At 43.9% G+C, this 26,866-nt stretch overlaps 1 protein-coding gene across 9 annotated transcripts in view; it reads left to right on the forward strand.

The window, feature by feature from the left end:
* NTM (neurotrimin) overlaps positions 1 to 26,866 on the forward strand; it is a 1,048,866-nt gene that overhangs the window by 619,270 nt on the left and 402,730 nt on the right. The window lies entirely within an intron of this gene.

Consider the following 26,866-nt stretch of genomic DNA (forward strand, 5'->3'; position numbering starts at 1 on the left):
CTTTAAGACTTGTGGACTTCAACTCCCAGAATTCCCCTTGAAGTTGCCGAGGTTGGACACTCCTGCCGTAGGCACCGATGGTTCAGAGAGGCCCACGGCAACCGTCTGAGCCTTCGGAAAGCTGATGTCATGTTTCCACTCCAGCACTGTTAAGCAATGAAATCTGTAATTTGTTGATACAGCAAGAATTAATGAGCTTAATATACAGCACAGAATGATATACCACAAGGAGTTGCATAACCAGGCTACAGATGTAATACCAGCTTTGTGCCACTTTAATGCTTATGGGCTTTCTCGGCGGAATTTTAGAGATGTCAGAATCTGATGATGAATTGGGAAAGCGCTATTTTATTATTTTATATTTTATATTTTATTTCCCCAGAATTATAAAGAAAGGTTCTTTAGAAAGAGGGAGAAATGCTTCGGTCAGGACAAGGCTGCGTTCCTAAATTATCTGACTATTTATGACTATCAGAAATAAACGATGTAGAATATGCTTGAAACTCATTACTGCTGAGTTAACATCATGTAGTTGATGTTAGCTGTCTGTAAAGGAACTATGCTCAAGTTAAGCCACAAAGCTTTCATTTTAATTAGACCAGTGGTCATGTAGATAGGAAAACGAAACAAAACCAAATCTTAGTGATAAAGGGTAAAAACACAGAGGGTACAAAATTGGGAGTTTTACGGGGTTTTTTTCTTCCTTCTATCCCTTGGAGCCTTAAGTAGAGCCTAGTAAAAGATGATGTCAAATACCATACAATGATGGATGATAATGATGATGATGATGAAGATGACAGCATTTCCTATAAGGCAGTGTTTCCCAAACTTGACCCTTTGAAGATGTATGGACTTCAACTCCTAGAATTCCTCAACCAGACATACTATTCCTCAACCAGGCATACTGGCTGGGGAATTCTGGGAGTTGAAGTCCATGCATCTTAAAATAGCCAAGTTTGGGAAACACTGCTATAAGGATTTGGCATCTGTTAACATTTGGGCAGAAAACCTCTTCCTCCCATCCACACTCAGGACTGTAGGGCGCACAGAGGTCGGCAACCTGTGGCTCTGAAGCCGCATGTGGCTCTTTCATCCCTCTGCTGCGGCTCTCTGTTGCCAATCAGCTCCACAATTGATAGGGCTTTCAGTTAGGATGGGTAGAGGAAAAAGGACGTAGGAGGGGACACTATGGTTGCGGGAACCGGACTTCCGGTTGACTCTATAATTGAATGGGAGGTTTCCAGTTAGGACCTTTGTGGCTCTTGGAGCATTTAAGGTTGCCGACCCCTGGGTTAGCACATCCCAAAACACAATCGAAAAAGAGAGAAGATCTTGAGTTGGGTATCTAACTTGCTAGTTGATGATATTGCATGTTGTTGTTTTTCCTTGTTGACCCCCTTATTGGTAATCTACTGTGATCCAAATGTTGGAGATCTAGGAAAAAGCATGACAAGTTCTTTTGTCTTATGGGTAGGACAATATTTCAGAGAAAGACCGTATGCTTTGCATACATTGTATAAATCTTGGGTTCGGTTCCAGGCATCTTCAGCCAGTAGAACTATACAAAGGGAGAAAAAAATATGATCTCATTCTCTCCAAGACCCTGGTGGACCATTACTAGTGATTGTGGCCAGTGATGGGCCTTGTAGACAGACTGTGGGACACAGTTGGGTTCACACAATGTGCTCAGCCATCTGGTTCTTGTAGTTTGGCCTTAAAGTGTTCCGCAAAGCCAGCGATTGTAGTTTATAATAGCCTAACAGGTTTAAGACATGTTCTTAGTAAACACAGAACAAATCTAGTGGTTAAATAATGGTAGGCACATTCTCTGTAGAAATCGAATGTTTTTTTTATTGGATTTCTTTATGTTTTGTGCAATAATTCAGTAGACGTTATGTATTTTACAATATTGGATTTCTTAAGCTTCAGAAGAGGCCCCCCCAAAATGGAGGCTCTCGTTGGTAAATTGAAAGATTCATGCGTTCATGCAGGCACGAAGACACGTACAAACAAAATACTTATTGTTATTGTTATTATTATTATTATTGTTATTATTGCATTGTACCACTAGTGTCATTGTTGAAGAAATTGTTATTTTCTAGGGGAAAAAACGAAGAGCCCTGTAAAACAGGCAGGGAGCAAAATGAACATTCTAATAAATCCTTTTGTTGGGAAATATTTTAGGCCATTAGGAAAGGATAAAAAAGCTTTGCATAATTATGTAACTGAACATGAGCCGCAAAACTTGCTTCCGGGTCAACAATTAATTGTGAATAGTTGTTAGGTTTGGCGTTCCTTTCAAAAATATTTAATCTAACCTGACCTGATTTGGCTTGTGGGGTGCAAGAGTTTTGCTGTAATCCTCCATGTTTCCTCTGAGAAGATCAGGGCAGCAGTATTAGATTTTCCATCCATATTCATAGCGGAAATGAGGATGCACAACAGCACACACTACTCCAGGTTTCCAAACCAGGTTACAGACCAGTGTTGTAGCTACCCGTTGCTTTTTAACCTGCACAAAAAGCTGTAACACAAAAAGGGGAAAAAAAAACACTAGCAATTCTTCTGGGGTTTTGGATTAGTTTCCTCCAGTCAGCTGTTCCTGCAAATTTCCTTTCCTGCACTGACATATTCCCTCTCTCCTTGTCCAACCAGTGCAATGCTTGTTAGCAGATCTGTATTCATGTTCCTTCCCAGGGTTCAGTCTCTGGCTCACCATTCCAATGAAATATTCATCTCGTCTTGATGTTTGTAAAGTTCAGAGTCTGAACTTTTTTCTTCCTATGAAATTATTTATTTCAGGACTCTGGACTATAAAAGTATAATGCTGACCTGTTTTTCCTCCTTCTCCTTCTCCTCCTCCATCTACTCCTCCCCCTCCTCTTCTCCTCCTCCTCTCCTCTTCTCCTCCTTCATCTCTTGCTCCTTCATTATCTCCTCCTCTTCCTCTTCCTCCTCCTCCTCCTCCTTATTTTCTTCCTCCTTCTCTCCCCTCCTCCTCCTCTTCTCTTCCTCCTCCTCCTTCTCCTTCTAATTTTCCTCCTCCTTCTCTCCCCTCTTCCTCCTCTCCTCCTCCTCCTCCTCCATCTCCTCCTCCTCCATCTCCTCCTCCTTCTCCTTCTAATTTTCCTCCTCCTTCTCTCCCCTCTTCCTCCTCTCCTCCTCCTCCTCCTCCATCTCCTCCTCCTCCATCTCCTCCTTCTCCTTCTTATTTTCCTCCTCCTTCTCTCCCCTCTTCCTCCTCTCCTCCTCCTCCTCCTCCATCTCCTCCTCCTCCATCTCCTCCTCCTTCTTATTTTCCTCCTCCTTCTCTCCCCTCTTCCTCCTCTCCTCCTCCTCCTCCTCCATCTCCTCCTCCTTCTCCTTCTTATTTTCCTCCTCCTTCTCTACCCTCTTCCTCCTCTCCTCCTCCTCCTCCTCCATCTCCTCCTCCTTCTTATTTTCCTCCTCCTTCTCTCCCCTCTTCCTCCTCTTCTCCTCCTCCTCCTCCATCTCCTCCTCCTCCTCCTCCTTCTCCTCCTTCTCCTTCTAATTTTCCTCCTCTTGGTCCTTCATCTCTTGCTCCTTCCTTGGCTGAAGAGGTGGTAAAAAAAATGCTTTGAAAAGTCTCTGACGATCCCATCTGAGTTGCCTGATCGGCAGAGGCTTTTCAAAGCATTAGAAAAAATGCTTTGAAAAGTTAAAAAAAAAAAAAGTTGGCCACGCCCACCCAGTCACATTACCCCCCCAAGCCACGCCCACAGAAACGGTAGTAACAAATTTTACATTTCACCCCTGCTTCATTTGGTTTCCTTTTGACCGGGAATGGCAACCAACCTCTTGTAACTTATAGGTAGTTCTCAACTTACAACAGTTCATTTAGTGACCTTTCAAAGTTACAACAGAATTGAAAAAAATGTGACTTGTGACTGTTTTTCACAGTTACAACCTTGGCAGCCTCCCCATGATCACGTGATCAAAATTCAGATGCTTGGCAAGTGGTTCGTACTTATGACCGTGGTCATGTGATCCCCCTTTTACAACCTTCCGACCAGCAATGTCAACGGAGAACCCAGATTTGCTTTACAACTGTGTCACAACTGCAGTGATTCACTTAACATCGGTGGCAAAAAAGGTGATCGAAAGGAGTAAAACTCACTTAACGAACGTTCTCACTTAATGACAGAAATTTCAGGCTCTATTGTGGTCGTACTACGTTGAGTACTACCTATCTTTGTTTACTTATTACATTTTTACGCTCCCCATTTCCACTGTAAAGGTAATTGTGGGCCGCTAACTATGCTTCAGTGTAAGACATTGTTCAAATGAGGGGTGAAATGATACCGGTTCGGCCCAGTTAAACAATCCCAGAAAAAAGGAATGGCCAAACACTTCTATATGGTTACCCATGGACTTCATGGGCTCCTCTGGGAATAAATCTTGGCTCAAGGACATCTTTACCCTTCTTAAATTCTTCAACCAGTGGTGGGTTCCTCCCGGTTCGGCCTGGTTCTCCCGAGCCGGTAGCAGTGACGATATGACGTCACCAAACCAATTCTGCCCCCCGCGCTCCCCACTCCCCTGTGTTATTCTTACCTTTTATTTGGTCCCACCCCGAATCTATTGCTGCCTCCTGAGTCCCAGCTGATCGGCTAGAGGGAAAAAAACTGTTTAAACTCTTGCCGCAGGGCTTCAAAGGGCCGCCCTACAGCTGATCAGTGTTAAAAGAAAATAAATGAGTAGACCGGTGCCTGCAAAAATACATGAGTAGACCAGTGCCTGCAAATATACATGAGTAGATCAGTGCCTGCAAAAAATACATGAGTAGACCAGTGCCTGCAAATATACATGAGTAGATCAGTGCCTGCAAAAAATACATGAGTAGACCAGTGCCTGCAAATATACATGAGTAGATCAGTGCCTGCAAAAAATACATGAGTAGATCAGTGCCTGCAAAAATAAATGAGTAGATCGGTACAGCTCTACAAGCAGTTAAAAGCCTGATAGACCAGTACCTCTGCTAAATCCTAAAGAATTGTCACATGACCATCAAACTATGCCCACAAAATAAGCCACGCCCACAGAACTGGTAGTAAAAAAATTTAGAACCCCCCTGTCTTCAACCATGATAGGATATCCATAATTCTTGGCTTTGCTTGGTTGATTTTGCCATTCACAATTTTTATCTGAGCTTTAGTTGAAAAATCACCCTGTAGTGAAATCACTGGAAGCAGAAGATTTCTGGGAGGGAAAGACTCAACTACAGGTAGTCCTTGACTTTTGACCACAATGGAGCCCCAAATTTCTGTTGTTCAGTGAGACATTTGTTCAGTGAGTTTTGCCCCATTTTACAACCTTTCTTGCCACAGCTGTTAAGTGAATCACTGCAGGGGTAACACGGTTGTTAAGTGAATCTGGCTTCCCCCATTGACTTTGTTTGTCGGTAGGTCACAAAAGGGGATCACATGACCCCTGGGGACACTGCAATGTATAAACCAGTTGCCAAACATCTGAATTTTGATCCCCGTGAACCTGGGGATGCTACAAAGGTTGTGAAAAATGGTCGTCACTTTTTTCAGTGTCATTGTAACTTTGAACGGTCACTAAATGAACTGTTGCAAGTCAAGGACTATGTCAGGGTTCCAACAAATGCCCTAATTAAATCATGAGCCTCGAGCCGAGCTTCAAAAGAAATCCAGTTATTTATTAGGAGCTTCATGTTGGCACGTTCCAGGTGAAGCCAACTCTGACCCCACGTAATTTATGCCCCAATCATGACCATGTTTTCCCCTTCCCCCTAGGGTGTGTCATCAATCACATTCACCAATGGAGCAATTTTGCGGGTTGTAGAGATCACTCCCCTCTAGCCGGTGTGGGTCACCCTGGGAGACAGCCTTGAGAGTGATATGTCTGGAATGTGCTCCTGTTTTTGGCTGCCATACTGCTTCGTTAGTTTCCCCTTCCCCTTGCCTACAGCAACTCGAGAGCAGGCCAGGGATGCTTTGCGAGTTGACAGACTACCTGCATAGAAAGTAAAAAGGAAGGAAGGAAGGAAAGAAAAAGGAAAGATAGGTAGGTAGGTAGGTAGGTAGGTAGGTAGGTAGGTAGATAGATGATAGATAGATAGATAGATAGATAGATGATAGATAGATAGATGATAGATAGATAGATAGATAGATAGATAGATAGATAGATAGATAGATAGACAGACAGACAGACAGACAGACAGACAGACAGACAGACAGACAGACAGCTGGATGGACAATGGATAGATGATGGACAGATAGATGAAAGAAAGAAAGAAGGAAGGAAGGAAAAGAAGGAAGGAAAGAAAGAAAGAAAAAGAAAGAAAGAAAGAAAGAATCAGTTATCCAATAGATTAAATCCTGTTAAATCAAGAAAATACATTTACCGAACATTGGGCTGTGAGAATGCCATTTTAAACTCCCGTGCTTCTTAACACATTCCACTGAATGAAGCAGGATTCATCCCTCCCTAAATATGGTGTGCGTGTGTGCTCGGATTGTAAAGCTAGCTACTTGTAAACCAAGCGGCCTTATGGTGCTCCAGGAAAGGAAGACACCCTCTCGTAAATGAAAAGGTTATTTGGATGACAGGAAACTAATTTCTTGATTGACACAAAGATGCGATTAGAATAATCCAATATGACTCCACTAGAGATAATGCAGCTGATCACTCTTGCAGTCTGGGAACAGATGGCGACTATATTGAGCGAACCATAAGGTGCGCATAAAGTAGATTCCACCGAAGTGGTTCCGAGCAGCCTTTGTGTTTTGACGTGGGCCAAATCTGTTGGGTTGATTATTGTTGTGAGGTGTGCAATTAACTAAGTTATTGAAAAAAAGAAGAAGAAAAAAGAGGATGCAGGGGAGCCAATTTTCACTCCTGTTAAAGACAAATGAAGGTAGAAACCCATTCCAAGCAAGAACAGCTGGTCAAATATTACCATTTTCCCTTCCTCTGAAATGAGAGGCTTTTTAGACCACCTCTTGAGTTTCGAAGTCCATAAACAACCTGAACATCTGTGTCTCTCTTACCAGACGCACGTAGAGACCAAAAAAAATCGGATCAGAAAAATCAAGTTAAATATTAAATGCGTTCCCTTACTTCCCACCTGCTCAAATATTCATGCGTTTTCAGGACCGAGATCTTTTCAGAGGGTTTCTCTACAACTGTTCCTGCTTCAAAAGAAAGCTATTTCTCTCTCTCTCTCTCTCTCTCTTTTTTTTTTTTTTGGTGGAAATGATATCCCTGAGTCCAACCCACGGAAGAAACATGTTCTGAATCATAATCCGATTGTTACGGCAGGAAGAGACGGAACGCAAAGCTTTTGTGAATCTGCTCGGTTAAAGTTTTGCCATAGCCCAGGGGCAGGGGTGAAATGCTCCCAGTTCGGACCGGATCACCCGATCCGGTAGCGATGGAGGCAGGTGGTTCGGAGAACCGGTAGCAAAAATCCCTGTCTCCCCCCCGCCCCCCATGCCCAGCTGAGCCGCACAATCAGCAGAGGCTGTTTCTTTTAATTTTTAATTTTAATTTTTAAAAGCATTTTTTCTACAACCTCTTCGGCCGAAAAAATGCTTTTAAAAGTAAAAAAAAAAAGCTTCTGATGATTGCGTGGCTCAGCTGGGATCGTCAAAGGCAGAGGCTTTTTCTCTTTTAAAAGCCTCTGATGATCCAAGCTGAGTTGCCTAATCAGCAGAGGCTTTTTTTTCTTTTAAATGCCTCTGATGATCCCAGTTGAGTTGCCTGATCGTCAGAGGCATTTAAAAGAAAAAAAAGCCTCTGCCGATCAGGCAACTCAGCTGGGATCATCAGAGCCTTTTGAAAGCATTTTTTTACAACCTCTTCGCCAAACAGTTTGTAGAAAAAAATGGTTTTGAAAGAAAAAAAAAATTGGCCACGCCCACCCAGTCACATTACCCCCACCACCACCAAGTCACACCCACAGAACCGGTAGTAACAAATTTTAGATTTCACCACTGCCCAGGGGTGTCAATCTCAAGGTCCACAGACCGGATCCTGCCTACAGCGTGCTTAGATCTGGCCTGCGGGGCTGCCCTGGAAATAACAAAGGACTGGCCCCCGGTGCCTCTGCCAGAAAAAGACGGAGCTCGGGAGGACCGCGTGTGGCTCTCCCGGGCTCCGTTTTCAGCCGCGATGGCCTCCTGCAGCCCTCTGTGTCAGGGTTCCAAGTAACACCCCCAACTAGTGGTGAAATTAAAAAAAAAATTACTACCGGTTCTGTGGGTGTGGCTTGGTGGGCGTGGCTTGGCTTGGTGGGCGTGGCTTGGCTTGGCTTGGTGGGAGTGGCATGGGAAGCATACTGCAAAATCTCCATTCCCACCCCACTCCAGGGGAAGGATACTGCAAAATCACAATTGAGCCCAAAATTTATGTCGTTAGGCGAGAAAGTTGTTAAGTGAGTTTGTCCCATTTTAGGACCTTTCTTGTCCGCATCGTTCAGTGAATCACTGCAGTTGTTAAAAAGTTAGTAACATGGTTGTTAAGTGAGTCTGGCTTTCCCTATTGACTTTGCTTGTCAGAAGGTCGCAAAAGGGATCACGTGACCCCGGGACACTTCAACCGTCATAAATATGAGTCAGTTTGCCAAGCATCTGAATTTTGATTACATGACCGTAAGGGTTTCTGCACTAGTCTTAAAAGTGTGAAAAGTGGTCATAAGACACTTTTTCCAGTGGGGTTCTAACTTTGAAGGGTCACTAAATGAGCTGTTGTAAGTTGAGGACTATCTGTAAGTTACTGTTACTTTTCCTGTGAAAAGGAAACCAAACCAACTTAATAAAAGGCTTAGGGTTATGGATTGTAATTTTAGTATAGTTCCCCTCGCACATATGTGCCAGTCGTTCCCAACTCTAGGGGGCGGTGCTCATCTCCGTTTCAAAGCCAAAGAGCTAGCGCTGTCCGAAGACGTCTCCGTGGTCATGTGGCCAGCATGACTCAATGCCAAAGGCACATGGAACGCTGTTACCTTCCCACCAAAGGTGGTCCCTATTTTTCTACTTGCATTTTTTACGTGCTTTTGAACTGCTAGGTTGGCAGAAGCTGGGACAAGTAACGGGAGCTCACCCCGTTATGCAGCACTAGGGATTTGAACCGCTGAACTGCCGACCTTTCTGATCGACAAGCTCAGCGTCTTAGCCACTGAGCCACCACGTCCCCTTTTTAGTATAGTTAGACCATGTGTAATTGACAGAGTGGGTTTTATCATCTTTCTTATCTGTCATTTATTATTTTTTTCTGGAATTTATAATTGTATATTTACGGAGGTGTTTTTAATTTGTTCTGGTCTGTGACTGTAATGAATTGAATTGCATGGAATGGCCATTAAATGAATGGTTGCAATTTTTTTTTTATTTGACTTATATGCCGCCCTTCTCCGGAGACTCAGGGCGGCTTACAATGTGCTCAGCAATAGCCTTCATCCTTTTGTATATTTATACAAAGTCATCTTATTGCCCCCACAAACTGGGTCCTCAATTTACCTATCTTAGAAAGGATGGAAGGCTGAGTCAACCTTGAGCCTTGGCGAGATTTGAACCTGCAGTAATTGCAGGCAGCTGGTCTTAATAACCAGCTTAATAACAGGGTACCTTAGACCACTGTACTACCAAGGCTCTTCAATTCAAGGACTATATCTGTACTCTTAACATGGAAAAATTTGATTTACATTGCCTGGCCAACAGCATTAAAGGAACTTCTTTCTGCCATGGGTTTCATGCATCATTACTATTCTGAGCCACCGCAAACGATCTGCAAAAGGGTAACACTTTTATTTCCCCCCTCCTTTTCACTAAAAGTCTAGCTTTGAGCTCAGATAGTGTTCATGTTTCCAATTAGGCAACACGATTCAAACAAGGGATTTTAGAAGGTAGTGAAACTCCAGGCAGAAGCCAACTCTAGTAAATTGTGTGTCTTCTATTGATCTTAATGTGAATCCTAACATATTTACAAAGTGCCATTGATGTTCAACAAACAAGCCTTGAGTAAAGATGTAAGATAGGTTTGTTTTTATAATCAAAGACATCCTAAGGGAGGTTTTCTCCCAGCGGATTTACTTTGAAATCCAATAAAAAACTTTGGTATGTTTGCATCTTTAATTTTTGTTTTCAACTTTGGGGGCAGAAGACAGTAACAAAATCTCTCTACTGTTAGCTATATTAAATTGGTTATGTACGGCATACCGCTTCAATCGTAGCTGGGTTTTCCAATTAATGCAGCTCCTATAATGATGATTAACATTGCTGGAACCATAGAAAGAAAGAAAGAAAGAAAGAAAGAAAGAAAGGAAGGAAGGAAGGAAGGAAGGAAGGAAGGAAGGAAGGAAGGAAGGAAGGAAGGAAGGAAGGGGGAGGGAGGGGGGAGGGAGGGATGGAGGAAGGAAGGAAGGAAGAAAATGGGGAAATCTCTGCTTTTCAGATCCTAACTGTTGAACATCTCTTGGGTAAAGTGTAAATATTTCCACCCATCCCCACTGGGTAAATTCTTATAATTCTACTGACTGCCATCAGTTCGATTCTGACCAGCCCAAGGTTGACTCAAACCTATCATCCTTCTGAGGTCAGTAAAATGAGGAGGCAAATTGTTGGGGGCAATATGCTGATTCTGTAAACCGCTTAGAGAGGGCTGTAAAAGACTATAAAACTGTATATAAGTCGTAAGTGCTACTGCCCTTCCTTCCTTCCTTCCTTCCTTCCTTCCTTCCTTCCTTCCTTCCTTCCTTCCTTCCTTCCTTCCTTCCTTCCCTCCCGTGGTGGCACAATGGCTAAAATGCAGAGTTGCAGGCTAATTCTGCCGACTGCCAGCAGTTCGATCTTGACCGGCTCAAGATCTTGACTCAACCTTCCATCCTTCCAAGGTCAGTAAAATGAGGAGACCCAAATTGTTGGGGGCAAATATGTTGATTCTGTAAACCGCTTAGAGAGAGCTGTAAAGCACTGTGAAGCGGTATATAAGTCTAAGGGCCATCGCTATTGCTATAAAAAACTCAAAATTTCATGGATTGAGCGGAACGGATAGCCGAGCGCCTGTATCACGCGTAAGGCTTCGTTTTCATATTTGTGTCGTTCTTCTACATTTATTTCAACTCCAAAAAATCAAGCTCAGCTGCCTTCGTCCACATTTTTGCCCTTAAGGCAGAACTGGGCAGTCTTACTTTGGCAGGCAAGAATGGCTCTTGTCCCAAAATAAGATTGACACATTGTCCTATGCCTCTCCCCTTTTCTCTCTCCTCCTTCCAAAAACAGCTGCAGCTGTCACTACTGGTTCAAACCCAGGAAAAGCTATAAATCATGTACAGAAAATGTTCTAGCGTTTCCTTCTGCCTCCTTGTTCTTTTTTTCTGTGATCACAGCTGAAATGATGACTCTTCTGGACTTGAGATGGTGCCTGGTACTTGGACAGCCTGGGATAAGCCTAAGGAAAGATCAAGCTCTGTGTAAACAGCTCTCTGGAATTAAAGTTGAGTGACAGCTTGTGGAACAGCTTGCAACAAGGGCCATGTTGACTCCATTTTAAGGACTGGCATTCCTGTGCCATCCCGGAGCGCGGTAGATCTAGCCACACAGTTCAAGGTTTGCAGGTGGGAAAAAATGCAACTCCGTCCAAGAAAATGAATCTGGTCAAAGTAGACATTAAAAATTAAAAATTAAAAAAGAGCAACGGGATATAAGGGACGAGCTAGTTCACCTGCGGAAGGAAAATTGAACGTATGTCAGCCACTTCCTTTTGAGTTTTCCCTTCCAGGGCCAACTTTTGGTACTTTAACTAACAATTTGTAAATAAATGTGGCATTCTGATAGCTGTTGTGGGGCCTGCTGTTAACACGCCTTTTGGTCTTGGAAAGCTGGCAGCTGTCATTCTGTTTCCCTCTGGAAGTTCAGCGTGGGCTGCCAGTTGGATGCACTCGGGGCTGTCAGAGAAAACACATGAAGGCCAATGAGTTGATGATGGTGTCGTGCCTCGGATGAAGATGATGTTTGCGTCTGGAGGGAAAAACAGAAAAGATAAAACTCTTTGTGTTTGCTAAGGCTTAGGAACTCTTTTAAGAAAAAAAAAATATCTTGATTATTTTGCTGTTGTTGTTTTGGTTTGCTTAAAAGTTGCCAGGGAATATTATATTAGATATTATTAGAAAAGAAATGACATATTTGGCTGCGCGGGGGATTATGGGAGCGACGGGGCGCTCACACATGACACCTCTCCTGCGCGAGCTGCACTGGCTTCCTGTGGTTTTCCGGGTGCGCTTCAAGGTGTTGGTGACCGCCTTTAAAGCGCTCCATGGCTTAGGGCCGGGGTATCTGCGAGACCGCCTTCTGCCGCCAATAGCCTCCCATCGACCGGTTCGCTCGCACAGAGAGGGCCTCCTCAGGGTGCCATCGGCCAGACAGTGTCGGCTGGCGACCCCCAGGGGGAGAGCCTTCTCTGTGGCAGCACCTGCCCTCTGGAATGACCTGCCCCCTGAGATACGCACGATATCAGACCTCCGGACTTTTCGTCAAGCCCTGAAAACACACCTATTCCATCTAGCCGGGCTGGCTTGATCCCATCCTCTCAGTTTTTAATTGAATTCGGTTTTAATTGGGTTGTTTTTAAATCATGGGCCGAAATTATTTAATTGTTTTTTAAACTGTTTTTAAATTTTATATGCAATGTTTTATCTCGGCTGTACACCGCCCTGAGTCCCGCAGGAGAAGGGCGGTATAGAAATAAAATAAAATAAATAAATAAAATAAATATTTGATACATCATATAATTACGGCGGCCAGAATAGCAATTGCACAAGTTTGGAAGACGGATCATTTGCCAACCGAGCAACGGATAATCCAAAAAAATATATGCATGTGCCGAATCAGATCAACTAACACTGAAATTAAAGGATAAGGAAACCTCAAAGTATTTTAAGGTATGGGACAAGTGGTATGATTGGATTAAGCGAAAAGAAAGTGGATAAGGATATACTTAGTAAAGTATAAAGATAATCTTGATGAGTATTCAATTTTACTTTTCTTTCTTTCTTTTTTTTTTCTAATAGTGAGTTTTAAATTAAGAACTGATAATTGGGAGTGTATTTCCATGCTTATTTCATACCAACAATGACTTCACCGTCAGGAGGAAGAATGTGGGACTAGGTTATGAAATATATAATGTGTAGAGGAGAAGAATATATACAGATATGTAAAAGAATAGAAATGAAATGTCAGTTATAAGATATGATCTATGTATATGAATATTTTATTATGGTTTTAATTGTTTTTATAATTGTTTGATAATTTAATAAAGTTTGTTTTAAAATTAAAAAAAAAAAAGTTGCCAGGGAATAAATGAAGGCTGATCTTGAAGGATCAAGGGCAGTGGTGAAATTCAGGTAATTTAACAACCGGTTCTCTGCCCTAATGATTTCTTCCAACAACCAGTTTGCCAAACTGCTCAGAAAATTAACAACCGGTTCTCCCGAACTGGTGCGAACCGGCTGAATCCCACCAATGGTTAAGGGTCATCTGCTCACTGGAAGTGAAAAATTCTTCTGCATTATTTAATATGTAATCAGGATAAGAAGCAATGTAAGGAAGGAAGGAAGGAAGATTATAATAAGAGTGAGGGAGGGTCCTGCCTTAGCACTCCCCCCCCGAGTGATTTTGAGCTGGCCACATCCACCCTGGCCATGCCCTCCCTCCCCCGAAGTCTGTTGTGGCCCATCAGCGGCCTGTGCAGTTAGTAGCTGATTCAGAGAACGAGGAGGCTGGTGTGGTGCTGCCCCAGCAGCCTGTGCAGCTGGCGCTCGAGTCAGACAATGAGGAGGCTGGAGAAGATGTGGTGCCGGAGGCGGGGATTCAGCCAGGGCCTTCAGAACCTCCAGAAGCTCCCATAAGTGAAGAGGACGAAGAGGAGGAGCCTCTTCTCGATGCACAAGCGTGCAGAGCCGCGAAAAGGCAGGAGTGGCTCCTCAGGAGGAGGTCTCCTTGAGAGTAAGGCTTGGGACTGATTGGCCACTCCCCTAGCCTATTTAAGGAAGGACGATGACTGATGCAATTTGCAGGAAACAACTTTGTTCACATTCCTTCGCATCTTGATTCCAGAAAATGTTTGATTTGGCTCTTGTTTCTCTCTTTATCAGTTTTCCTGCAAGTTGCTTCTGGGCATTCTGTCAACCACAGTAAGATTACAGTTATCTGAAATATTGTGCCTCAGAATCGTTTTATTATTCTTTGGATCCTTGTCAGCTGTTAGTGAAGTTAAATTAACAGCCTTTGTTCAGAAAAAAACTGATTTAACTTAGTAAACTAAGGTTTGTACGGACTTGCTGTGTTCTTTGGGGTCCGTAGCTGGGGCAGAACAAGGTCAAACTCAACCCTGACATTGAGTTTGACACGCCTGGTATAGAATTTCTTTAACATAGAATAATGTATCTTTTTTGGCTCTGAAATCTATGATTTCATCAAACTCCGCTTGATACACTGAGCTCTGAGAGACAGGTGAAGGAGAAATGGCTGAAGACATCTGTTTGCTGTTACATTTTCTCCTTCTAAGCTCACCTCCAAGTGGTGCTTTGGCATTTCACCGATGCTGATATTGGAAGAGGTAGGTATAGATTTTTGAGTGTGTACAGTGTATACACCCACTCATCCATTCCTACACATATTCGGTACCCAGCTAATGAATAGGCATAGATCCAGTTAAGAAACAGAGTTAACCCCACGCAGCTTGCGCTTAAAAAAAGATTTTAAAAAATCCCAGATCAAAGGTGTGAGTTGAACAGATTGAGGCGATGGATTTTTGCAAAAGATAGATTTGCAGAAAGAGAGGACACAGTCCAGGCATCCATTAAGAACTTACTGGGGGTGGGAGAAGAAATTGACTTTTTGGTAATGTTTATCCTATCAGATATAGAACTGCTCTTTCTTTGTCAGAAGAGCTGTGGTAGGAAAAAAAAATAGTTTTGTTTTTCTACGTCTTTGAACCAGTACCCCTTTTTCAACATCCCAACAGTAACTCTCTGTCTAAGTAAGCCGAGATATGTTTCAACCCACCCTGGTCTATTTAATAAATGACAGTTATCGCCATTCCCACATTATATTTGGTGAACAGTGGCCCACAAACTGAACTCATTTACTTCTTGTGCTCTTTCCCCATCTTTTATCTCAGATATTTCATGGGGTGGGGGTGGGGGTGTTCCAGTAATTAGAGCCTCAGTGGTGCAGCAGACTAAGTGCTGTTAAGTGCTAGCACTTAGCTGCCAGCTGCCTGCAATTAGTGCGAGTTCAAATCTCACCAGCCTCAAGGTTGACTCAGCCTTCCATCCTTTCGAGGTTGGTAAATTGAGGACCCGGATTGTGGGGGGCAATAAGCCAGCTTTGTATAAAAAGAACACCGCTTGGGGGGGGGGCGAAAGCCCTAATAAGCAGGTATATACATAAAAGTATGCAGGCTATTGCTATAATGCATTGTAAGCCGCCCTGAGTCTACGGAGAAGGGCGGCATATAAATTGGACTAATAAATAAATGAATAAATAAATTGTATCCCCACAGCAACAATTCCAGACTGAGAGGAAAGCCATTATATGTGTAAGTAAATCAAGCCTAGCAAGCAATGGCATTCATGATTCCAATTAATGTCAGCTTCTCTCAAAGCCAGTGTAATGTACGGGGTTAAGATGCTAGGCCTGAAAGAGAACAATATTAAGGCAAAACAGTCTAGAATAGAATCGAATAACAGAGTTGGAAGGGACCTTGGAGGTCTTCTAGTCTAACCCCCTGCTTAGGCAGGAAACCCTATACCCATGATGGCGAACCTATGGCACACAGGTGGCACACGTAGCCATATCGGTGAGCACGCGAGCTCAGCTCCAGTGTTCATGCACATGCCGGCCAGCTGATTTCCGGGCCTTATGGCCCTCTTTTCTCTCTCCCCAGGCTCCAGAGCCTTTCTAGGAGCTTGGGGAGGGTGAAAACGGCCTTCCCCACCCCCCGGAGGCCCTCCAGAAGCCTGAAAAGGTCCATTTGCCAACTTCCGGTGGGTCTCAAAGGCCCATTGTTTGCTTTTCCCAGCCTCCAAAGCCTTTCTAGGAGCCTGGGGAGGGCGAATATGGTGTTCCCCACCCCCCCCAGAGGCCCTCCGGAGGCTGGAAATGGCCCGTTTGCCAACTTCCTAGAAAGGGTCTGGAGCTTTGCGAGAGAGAAAAACAGACCTACCGGGCCCACCGTTTCATTGCGTGCCAGGAGCGGGGGGAGAGTGGGGAGGAGCGTGCGTGGGGGCGGGGCACATAGAATTATGGGTGTGGCCACACATGTGCGCGACCCCCCCTTCCTGGCACGTGATGGCAAAAAGGTTAGCCATCACTGCCCTATACCATTTCAGACAAATGGTTATCCAATCTCTTCTTAAAAACTTCCAGTGTTGGAGCATTTACAACTTCTGGAGGCAAATTGTTCCACTGGTTAATTGTTCTAATTGTCAGGAAATTCCTCCTTAGTTCTAGGTTGCTTCTCTCCTTGGTTAGTTTCCACCCATTGCTTCTTGTCCTGCCCTCAGGTGCTTTGGAGAATAGTTTGACTCCCTCTTCTTTGTGGCAGCCCCTGAGATATTGGAAGACTGCTATCATGTCTCCCCTAGTCCTTCTTTTCATTAGACTAGACATAGTCAATTCCTGCAACCATTCTTTATATGTTTTAGCCTCCAGTCCCCTAAGTCTAAGTAAACATGTATATAAACTACCATGGTACTTTTTTTAAAAAAAGGTATTTTTTTAAAAAAAAAAATCAATAAAATATTTTGGTCTCCAAGAGGATGTACAATAGGCAGCTTTGAAGTCCAATAATTCACCTGAATGTTTGGAAATACCTCAACTGTTGTTATCAAACTACTTTATCCAGATACACATTAGCTATTGATCAAATATGACAGAGATACATTTCTGAATCCTCAGTGATGTCTCCCACCTCCTCTTTTCAATTTGGCTGTCAGAGGTATCCCAGTAATGCTATATATCTAAAATACAACCCTTTTTTCCCCTTTCGTTTTGGGGTTGTGTTGTGTTTTTGTGGGTTTTTGTTTTTTTAGGAAAAACCCCCACTATGGCATGGAATGCCCGTTCCTTTGAAAGTATTCTTAGATGTGAATGAAAATGATTCCTTGTTGATATCCAAAGTAGAGTTGTTTTCTGATGTGGGGGAGGGGTCTTTTTGATATCCTGTCTGTCTCTGGTGTTCAGGCTGGTTGGCATTAAACATCAAGATGGTGAATAGATTTTTCTGTCGCAAAGTCTGGCAGTGAGATTTTTTTCCCCCTCCTTCAGAGGGGGGTGGGATGGGCAGTCTCTAGGCGACCCTGCTAAGGGGAGGGGCATTGTTCTGCCCCAGCTACAGACCCCAAAGAACGCAGCACACACAAAGTCTATACAAAGCTTATTTTACTCAAATAGTTTTTTGCAAATGCAGGCTGTTAATAAACTTTCTTAACAGCCTGCAAGAATCCAAAGATAAGGTAATCACAGTCTTACTAGGGTTGGCAGAAAGCCCAGAAGCAATGTTTCAGAGAATCCACATGCGAAGGAGATTGAACTAAAGTTGTTCTTTACAGCTTGCTGCAATCAGCATTCCTCCTTAAATAGGCTAAGGGAGTGGCCAATTAACCCCAAGCCTTACTCTCGAGGAGATCTCCTCCTGAGGAGCCACTCCTGCCTTTTGGGAGCTCTGCGTGCCCGTGCATTGAGAAGAGGCTCTTCCTCTTCATCCTCTTCACTTAAAGGAGCTTCTGGAGGTTCTGAAGGCCCTGATTGAATCCCTGCCTCTGGCACCACATCTTCTCCAGCCTCCTCACTGTCCGACTCGAGTGCCAGCTGCACAGGCTGCTGGTGCAGCACCACACCAGCCTCCTCGTTGTCGGAATCAGCTACACTCTGCACAGGCCACTGGCGGGCCACAACAGGCATTAAATATACCTATTTATTTGAGAAGGGCCTAATCCGGAGCGATCCTCATGCTTTTAGAATTGTGACCTACCTTAAAGTTAGTCAATTCAAGCAAGGGGTTTGTTTGTTTATTATATTTTTATCCTGCCTTTATTGCGTTATAAGTAAAGTGGCTAACATACGTAATATCCTCCCTCCTCCTATTTTGCACATGACAACAACCGTGTGAGGTGGGTTGAGCAGAGAGTAAGTGATTGGATCAAAGTCATTCAGCTGTCTTTCATGCCTAAGGCAGGACTAGAATTCACCATCTTCTAGTGATGGGCCCGAAGTCTTCAAATCAGCTTTCATGCTGAGGTGGGACTAGAACTCTCCAATCACCTGGTGATTGGATCAAAGTCATTCAGCTGGCTTTCATACCTAAGGCAGGACTAGAATTTACCATCTTCTGGTGATAGGCCCGAAGTCTCCAAATCGCCTTTCATGCTGAGGTAGGACTAGAACTCTCCAATCACCTGGTGATTGGATCAAAGTCATTCAGCTGTCTTTCATGCCTAAGGCAGGACTAGAATTCACCATCTTCTAGTGATAGGCCCAAAGTCTCCAAATCAGCTTTCATGCTGAGGTTGGACTAGAACTCTCCAATCACCTGGTGATTGGATCAAAGTCATCCAGCCGGCTTTCATGCCTAAGGCAGGACTAGAACTCACCATCTTCTAGTGATGGGCCCGAAGTCTTCAAATCGGCTTTCATGCTGAGGTGGGACTAGAACTCTCCAATCACCTGGTGATTGGATCAAAGTCATTCAGCTGGCTTTCATACCTAAGGCAGGACTAGAATTTACCATCTTCTAGTGATAGGCCCGAAGTCTCCAAATCGCCTTTCATGCTGAGGTAGGACTAGAACTCTCCAATCACCTGGTGATTGGATCAAAGTCATTCAGCTGTCTTTCATGCCTAAGGCAGGACTAGAATTCACCATCTTCTAGTGATAGGCCCAAAGTCTCCAAATCAGCTTTCATGCTGAGGTGGGACTAGAACTCTCCAATCACCTGGTGATTGGATTAAAGTCATTCAGCCGGCTTTCATGCCTAAGGCAGGACAGGATTAGAACTCAGTCTCCTCTGGGTTCTAGGCCAGCACCTTAACTACCAGAACAAACTTGGTAGATCATAGAAGACCTACATTCCCTGGGGATGAAGGAGAAACAGCACCTGGGCTGGCTATTTTATTCAAGATACCTTATTTCCCCAAAGTTCCCTATACATTAATACTTAAAGGAATACTCTGTCTTGTGCTGGAAGCAGAGAGAGTATTGACTATACTAGTGCAAGATTACTTGTCCCAGAGAGAATATATCAGCTGTCACGCTAACTGTGTACCATACTTCTCCTTCCTCCTCACCCTTTGAAAAAGAACAATAGCCCAAAGCATTTTTCAGCAGATGGACAATGTGTGTGCCTTAGCCACTTAACAACCATTAACCTAATTTTATGCATTGGAACCAAATTAAATAATAAGTAAGAGACTATGAAAAGCTGGTTTAGACTGTTACTGCCTTTGACTTGATCATCCTTCTCATCAGTAGATTCTCTCCCTCTCTCTCTCTGTCTGTCTCTCTGTCTCTCTCTTTCTCTCCGCCTCTCTTTCTCTCTGTGTGTGTGTCTCTCCCCTCTCTCTCTCCCCCCATCTCTGTCTCTCTCTCTCTCCGTCTCTCTCTCTCTCTGTCTCTCTTTCTCTCTCACCCCCTCTCTCTGTCTTTCTCTCCATCTCTCTGTCTCTCTCTGTCTGTCTCTCTCTCTCCGCCTCTCTTTCTCTCTGTGTGTATCTCTCTCCCCTCTCTCTCTGTCTCTCTCTCTCTGTCTCTCTCTTTCTCTCTCACCCCCTCTCTCTGTCTTTCTCTCCATTTCTCTGTCTCTCTTTCTCTCTCCCCCCTCTCTCTGTCTCTTTCTCTGTCTCTCTCTGTCTTTCTCTTTCTCTCTCCCCACCTCTCTTTCTCTCTGTGTATCTCTCTCCCCCTCTCTCTGTTTTTCTCTCCATCTCTCTGTCTCTCTGTCTCTGTCTCTCTTTCTCTCTCCCCCTCTCTCTGTCTCTTTCTCTGTCTCTCTCTGTTTCTCTCTCCCCCTCTCTCTGTTTCTCTCTCTCTCTCCGTCTCTCTCTCTCTCTCTCCATCTCTCTTTCTATCTTGTATCTCTTTCTCTCCCCCTCCCTCCCTCTCTCTCTCCCCCTCCCTCAGCTTCTTTCTTTTCTTTCTTTCTTTCTTTCTTTCTTTCTTTCTTTCTTTCTTTCTTTCTTTCTTTCTTTCCTTCCTTCTCTTTTTTTCTCTCTCTCTCCCTCTCCCTCTCCCTTTTTCTTTTTCTTTCTCTTTCTCCCCTATTAAACTCATGAAAGAAGTTGTACATGTGAGTAGCTAGACCGCTCACTTCTTGGAGAGGTTGGCAGGGTAGGAAAATGGCAGCAAGAACTAAAAAGAAACATTTCCCCAAGCCAGGAGATACCTGTTGTCTATTTACCTTCTTCCAACCTACAACTGTGTGCAGTGAGAGCATCACTTTTGCACTCTTGTCCAATCGGGTTGAAATATGCCAAATGACTCATGCCACTCAGTACATCCATCTGTCCCTGCCACGCAGTACTATGACCAACCTAGATTAGATTTATAGAATAGAATAGAATCTTTATTGGCCAAGTGTGATTGGACACACGAGGAATTTGCCTTTGGTGCATAAGCTCTCATAAGCTCTCAGGGTACATAAAAAATACATTCATCAACAATCATAAGATACAACACTTAGTGATAGTCAAGGTTACTAATAAGCTATCAAATCGTACTAGGAAATTATTTATTTATTTATTGTTTTATTGGTTTGATTTATATGCCGCCCTTCTCCGGAGGCTCAGGGCGGCTTACAATGCGTTAAGCAATAGCCTTCATACTTTTGTATATACCTGCTTAGTAGGGCTTTGCCCCCCCCCCCAAACGGTGTTCTTTTTTTATAAAAAATCAACTTATTGCCCCCACAATCCGGGTCCTCATTTTACCTACCTCGGAAGGATGGAAGGCTGAGTCAACCTTGAGCCTGGTGAGATTTGAACTTGCAGTAATTGCAGGCAGCTGGTGCTACTTAACAGCACTTTAGTCTGCTGCGCCACCAAGGCTCTAATAAATTTAGAAATTATCCTACTGTTTCCAAGTTTTTCGGAATCGAATTTGGAGACAGAGGCCTAAACTTTAAAAGAAACAAAAAGTCAGCAGCTACTGTTCCTCTCCCTCTAGTTTCTTTATTTTCTTCATTTTAGCAAAAATCTAAACATTTCTCTTTCACTGCGAATAGCTCCTTCTTGGAGACTGGACTGATGTGGCTTTTGTTTCCAAGGGAATGGAGCAACGGGTGGCCGGTAGATGATATTAAATTAGGCACTTGCACAGAGTCATTAAAAATACCGCTTCTCAGTATCTGGTCACTTGTGGGTCATAGAACTTGTGTGTGTTTGTGTGTGTGTGTGTGTGTGTGTGTGTGTGTGTGTGTGTTTACTTGGAATGTCAAGAACCAAGACAGTTATGCATCATTTATTAACTGTGTTAAAGCAAATCTTTGCTGACTATGATGTAAGCAACACAGATGGCAAGCACCCGCATGTAAGGTTGAGCAAAGATGGCAAGACACAATAAAAGGCAGACATGACAATTGCCTGTTTGGATCTGGAAATGCTGCATTTGATCGTGCAAGATGGCATGTGTTGATCTGAAAAGCAGACCCTGCATCTGCAGGAATAATTTATCGTATTTATTTATTTCGTCAAGCATGTGTTTTATGACAGATACAAGTGTAAACGTAATTATAAATACATGAAAAGGATACGAATGAAAGAAAACATTAGGACAGGGACGGTAGGCACGCTGGTGCGCTTATGCATGTCCCTTACAGACCTCTTAGGAATGGGGTGAGGTCTACGGTAGACAGCCTAAGGTTAAAGTTTTGGGGATTTGGGGAAGGAACCACAGAGTCAGGTAGTGCATTCCAGGCGTTGACCACTCTGTTGCTGAAGTTGTATTTTCTGCAGTCTAGTTTGGATCGGTTTACCATGAGTTTGCATCTATTGTGTGGTCTTGTATTGTTTTGATTGAAGCTGAAGTAGTCATTGACAGGTAGGACATTGTAGCAGATGATTTTATATACCATGCTAGGAAGGAGAAGGAGAAGGAGAAGGAGAAGGAGAAGGAGAAGGAGGCATTAGGAGCTCTGGTGGCACAATGGTTAGAACGCAGTACTGCAGGCTAATTCAGCTTATTGCCAGGAGTTTGATCCTGACTCAGCTCAAGGTTGACTCAGCCTTCAATCCTTCCAAGGTCGGTAAAATGAGGACCAAGACGGTTGGAGGCAATAGGCTGACCCATAATCTCTAGGTCACATATTACAACGAAGGTTGACTCAGCCTTCAATCCTTCCAAGGTCGGTAAAATGAGGACCAAGACAGTTGGAGGCAATAGGCTGACCCATAATCTCTAGGTCACATATTACAACGAAGGTTGACTCAGCCTTCGATCCTTCCAAGGTCGGTAAAATGAGGACCAAGACGGTTGGGGACAATAGGCTGACCCATAATCTCTGGGTCACATATTACATATTACTATGGCATATAGTGCAAGATATAAACTCAAACATTATTTGATCATCAATTACTAAAGCTCAGCTGCGGATGGGGGGATTTTGGATAGCAGGAAGAGCTGATCTAAGGCATATTATTCCTGATTATTGTAGAGCAGCAGATGATATTTTCCTAGCTACACCCTCATAAGTCAATCTACATGCACAGAAGCTGTGATATTTAGTGTGTGTGTTTATTTGTGTTTATCTCTTGTCTGCCTCTGCTTCTTAGCTGTTCAATTTAGGTATTTCTCCCACCTCTACCCTCTTCCACTGCCTAGTTTCCAAAATTTCTGTCCAGGCCCCTATCTCCTTTTCAAAAGTATCTTCCAACTCTCTTAATATATCTTCCCCCTGACTTAATTCATCAGTCACTGTTATTTTCATTGTTGTCTTCTCCCCATTTCTTGAGGTAGATGTAATCTTTTCTCCTAGCATTATTGCTTCTTCCATCACAGGCTAGTATATCTGTTTTAACAACTGAGTCAGAAACTCTGACAAGTTCCTTTCCTCTTCGCTGGTAGTCATCATCTTCTTTTAATGATCCCATAATCCCTTGCGGGGTGGAATCTGATCAACTGAATGGAGCTGAGTGTTTACTGACCGGATGCCCTTCCTGTCACCAATGCGGAGTTTTGTACAGCAGGTATAATCTCATTGTGCCCAGAGAGAGAAATATCTGCCTCTACCTAGGATCGAACTCACAGCCTCCTGATTGTGAGGCCAGAGCTCCACCTCTACGCCACCGCACCACTCTTCCTCTTTGCCCAGTGGTGAGCCCAGAATAATAACAAACTAACTATGAGTTTTTGTTTTTTTTAAAATTTGATTTATATGCCGCCCTTCTCCGGGCAGCTTACAATGCGGTAAGCAATAGCCTTCATACTTTTGTATATTTATACAAAGTCAGCTTATTGCCTCCACAAACTGGATCCTCAATTTATCTACCTTAGAACGGATGGAAGGCTGAGCCAACCTTGAGCCTGGTGAGATTCGAACTTACAGTAATTGCAGACAGCTGGTGTTAATCACAATGCTATCAGTCTGCTGAGCCACCAGGCATCAATTTTGATTGCCAGGGTTAAATAATTATTCTGAACAATGCTTGGAATGACTCTGAGTTTTGCTGGTCACTAGCTCAGAACAATAAACTAAAGAGGAAGGGTACATATATTTACAAGCTTACAAGATTTTAAGGAAATCAGGAGGGATAATTCAGACAGGCTGTCTGAAAATTTCAAAAGAAAGGTGGTAGAAATAACAGATAAATATAAGATAGTGTTTTAGCTAGAAATGGATAAAAATGGGAGGTGGGAGTTTACAGGATTACTTAAATCTCAGGCAAAAGAAAAAATGCATTGATTTTATCTAGCAAGGAAATTCTTGTTTTGAAACTATGTATTTACAGGTTATTGATCCATGGCAACCGGCAGCTTTGTGCATACTTTTTCATCCATAATAATAATGGTTGTTCTGCAATTTTGGGGGATGTTCAAAGCTATCGGCACGAGCTCTATAATGCCACAAAGGTGCTACAGGGATGGCTTGGGGGAAAAAAAACCAACAATGTCCAGAGGACTAAAATTTTTATTTTGCTGTATTTTTTTTTTTTTCAAAATCACGGAGTTGTCTTGTTAATCTTGTTCCAGAGAGGAAGAAGATTCAAAAAGATGGCAGCTTTTAACATGCTCAGAAATCCTAGTCCGTGATGGCGAACCTATGCCACGCGTGCCACAGGTGGCACACGGAACCATATCGGTGGGCACGCGAGCTCAGCTCCGGCGCATATGTGTACACCGGCCAGCTGATTTTTGGGCCTTCTGGGCCCACTGGAAGTCGGCAAACAGGCCACTTCCGGCCTCCAGGGGGCCTCGGAAGGGGTGGGGAAGGCCGTTTTCACCCTCCCCAGGCTCCTACAAAGGCTCTGGAACCTGAGGAAGGCGAAAAATGGGCCTACTGACCCCACCGTGCCATCGCATGCCAAAAACGGGGGAAGCGCAGGGGGGGGTCACACACACATGCACAGGGCACATAGAATTATGGGTGTGGGCACACACACGTGCGACCCCCCCTGCACTCCCCCCACTTTTGGCACATGATGGCAAAAAGGTTAGTCATCACTATCCTAAGTCATCTGTGATAACAGCAAAAGAAGCAGCAGTCACATAGAAGGATCTATTGTAGGATCTACATGTTCCCAGTGGTGGGATTCAAATAATTTAACAACCGGTTCTCTGCCCTAATGACCAGCTGGGTGGGCATGGTCATAGTGGGCGTGGCCATGGTGTGTGACAGGCAGCACTTGGCCTCCTGCAATCCCCCGGGAGCAAAAATGGGCCGTGGGGAGGGGGCTCCGCTCCCTGTGCCCCTTTTTGGGCCTAGTAGGCTGCCCTGCACTTATCCGTTGTGGTTCCCCAGCAGCCTGCAGAGCTGGCAGCGGAATCGGACAGTGAGGAGGCTGGGGAGGACCATGGGCCAGTCCTGGAGTCAGGGGAAAGCCTGGATGTTGGAGGCAGAGATGGGGCCACCTGGGAGCAATACATGGACTCCGGAGCCTCCAGAGGCAGATAGCAGAAAGGCAGAGGAACAGGAGGAGCCTGTTCCTAGTGCACGCATGCGAAGAGCTGCCAGAAGGCAAGAGCAGCAAAAGCAAAAAGGACGACTCGGGAGTAAGGCCAGGAGATGATTGGCCCCTCCCAGAAGGCTTAAAAGAACAGCAACGACCCTTGAGATCTTTGTAGGAAAGCAAGGTTGCTACATTTGTTCTCTTCAGCGTCTCTTGCTTCTGAACCTTTGCCAAGAAAAGCCTTTGGCAGGGTGCCAAAATAGACAAAGGTTGGTGATAAGGCCGAAGGACTGTATACAAAGAATTTGTTTTGGACTTAGTTTGGACTAAGCTGAGAATGAAATAATTCTCAGCTGTTCTAATAAAATATGTTTGTTTAGGACTGATTGTGTCTGGTAATATCTACTTGGGCCTAGGTCACAACATTACCTGGGGTGGGACCAGCCAGCAATTTAACAGTCAGTTCGCTCAAACCAGCACGAACCGGCTGAATCCCACCATTGCACGTTCCCCTGGCTGAAATGTTCCAGTTCCCTTCTTGTGGACAGAGCTAAATTGGATTCAACATTCAATCCATAGATCCTTCGCCTTCTCTTTCTGGTTAGTCTCTTCCTCTGGCTTGTCAACTTAGTTTTCTTTTCCTCCTTTTCCATTTAGAAAACGTAATTTAACGTAAGTCTACTAATGGACTAAAAGAACTCAGTGCCCATTCTGCATTATCATTCTGCCTGACGGAGCACGATAGTTCATGCAATCTGTTAGCAAACATCTCAGAACGTATTTTGATGTGCTGAAGTGTGTATTTAAGGAAGCTGCATATCCAAAAGATGGTGTGGGTATTTGTGTGTGTGTGTGTGTGTAGCAAGTAGATTAATAGTTGGATTCCTGCCGACACGTAGAATTAAACTGAAGATATAATTTTATAAATATATATATTTTCAAATAGCTATATTCCAGTGGTGAAATCCATTTTTTTTCTCTACCGGTTCTGTGGGCGTGGGTTGGTGGGCATGGCTTGGTGGGCACGGCAGGGGAAGAATACTGCAATATCCCCAGTCCGTCCCCACTCCTGGGGGAAGGATATTGCAAAATCTCCATTCCTACCCCACTCTGGGGCCAGCCAGAGGTGGTATTTGCCAGTTCTCCGAACTACTCAAAATTTCTACTACCGGTTCTCCAGAACCTGCTGGATTTCACCCCTGCTATATTCCCAAACTGAGTATGTACATTTGGAGGTATAGATAAGTTTTCCATATTGTGGAAAATGTCTGCTTTTTCTTTGTTATGAAAAGGGACAGTTTCATGATGGACAATTAGATGGATGATGTCTTTTGTCCCCCACTCCCCCAAAGTCGTATTACAACAAGATCTACTGTTGAGCTGTAGGCTTTCTCTACCTCTTGACCAAGTCATCAATGTAATTGTTGGGTTGGATGGTTGGGCTCATTACTAACTCAACCTTTCAGACTCTTCTGAAGGGGAATAATGGTTAGAGAGGTCAGGAGCTTTAGAGACAATCCCTTCTATATGGCAGGACATTCATAACAACAGAATAACAGAGTTGGAAGGGACAGTGGAGGTCTTCTAGTCCAACCCCCTACTCAAGTTGGAGACCCTCAATCAATCAAAATAAAGCTGGAAGGGACCTTGGAGGTCTTCTATAAAACAGCCAAGGTTTTTTTCTTTCTTTCCTACCTAAAGGCAATAGCTCATTCTACTATT

The sequence above is a fragment of the Pantherophis guttatus genome, chromosome 9, assembly GCF_059756535.1.
Source record: "Pantherophis guttatus breed Tessera chromosome 9, ASM5975653v1, whole genome shotgun sequence".
In the NCBI taxonomy this organism is placed as follows: domain Eukaryota; kingdom Metazoa; phylum Chordata; class Lepidosauria; order Squamata; family Colubridae; genus Pantherophis; species Pantherophis guttatus.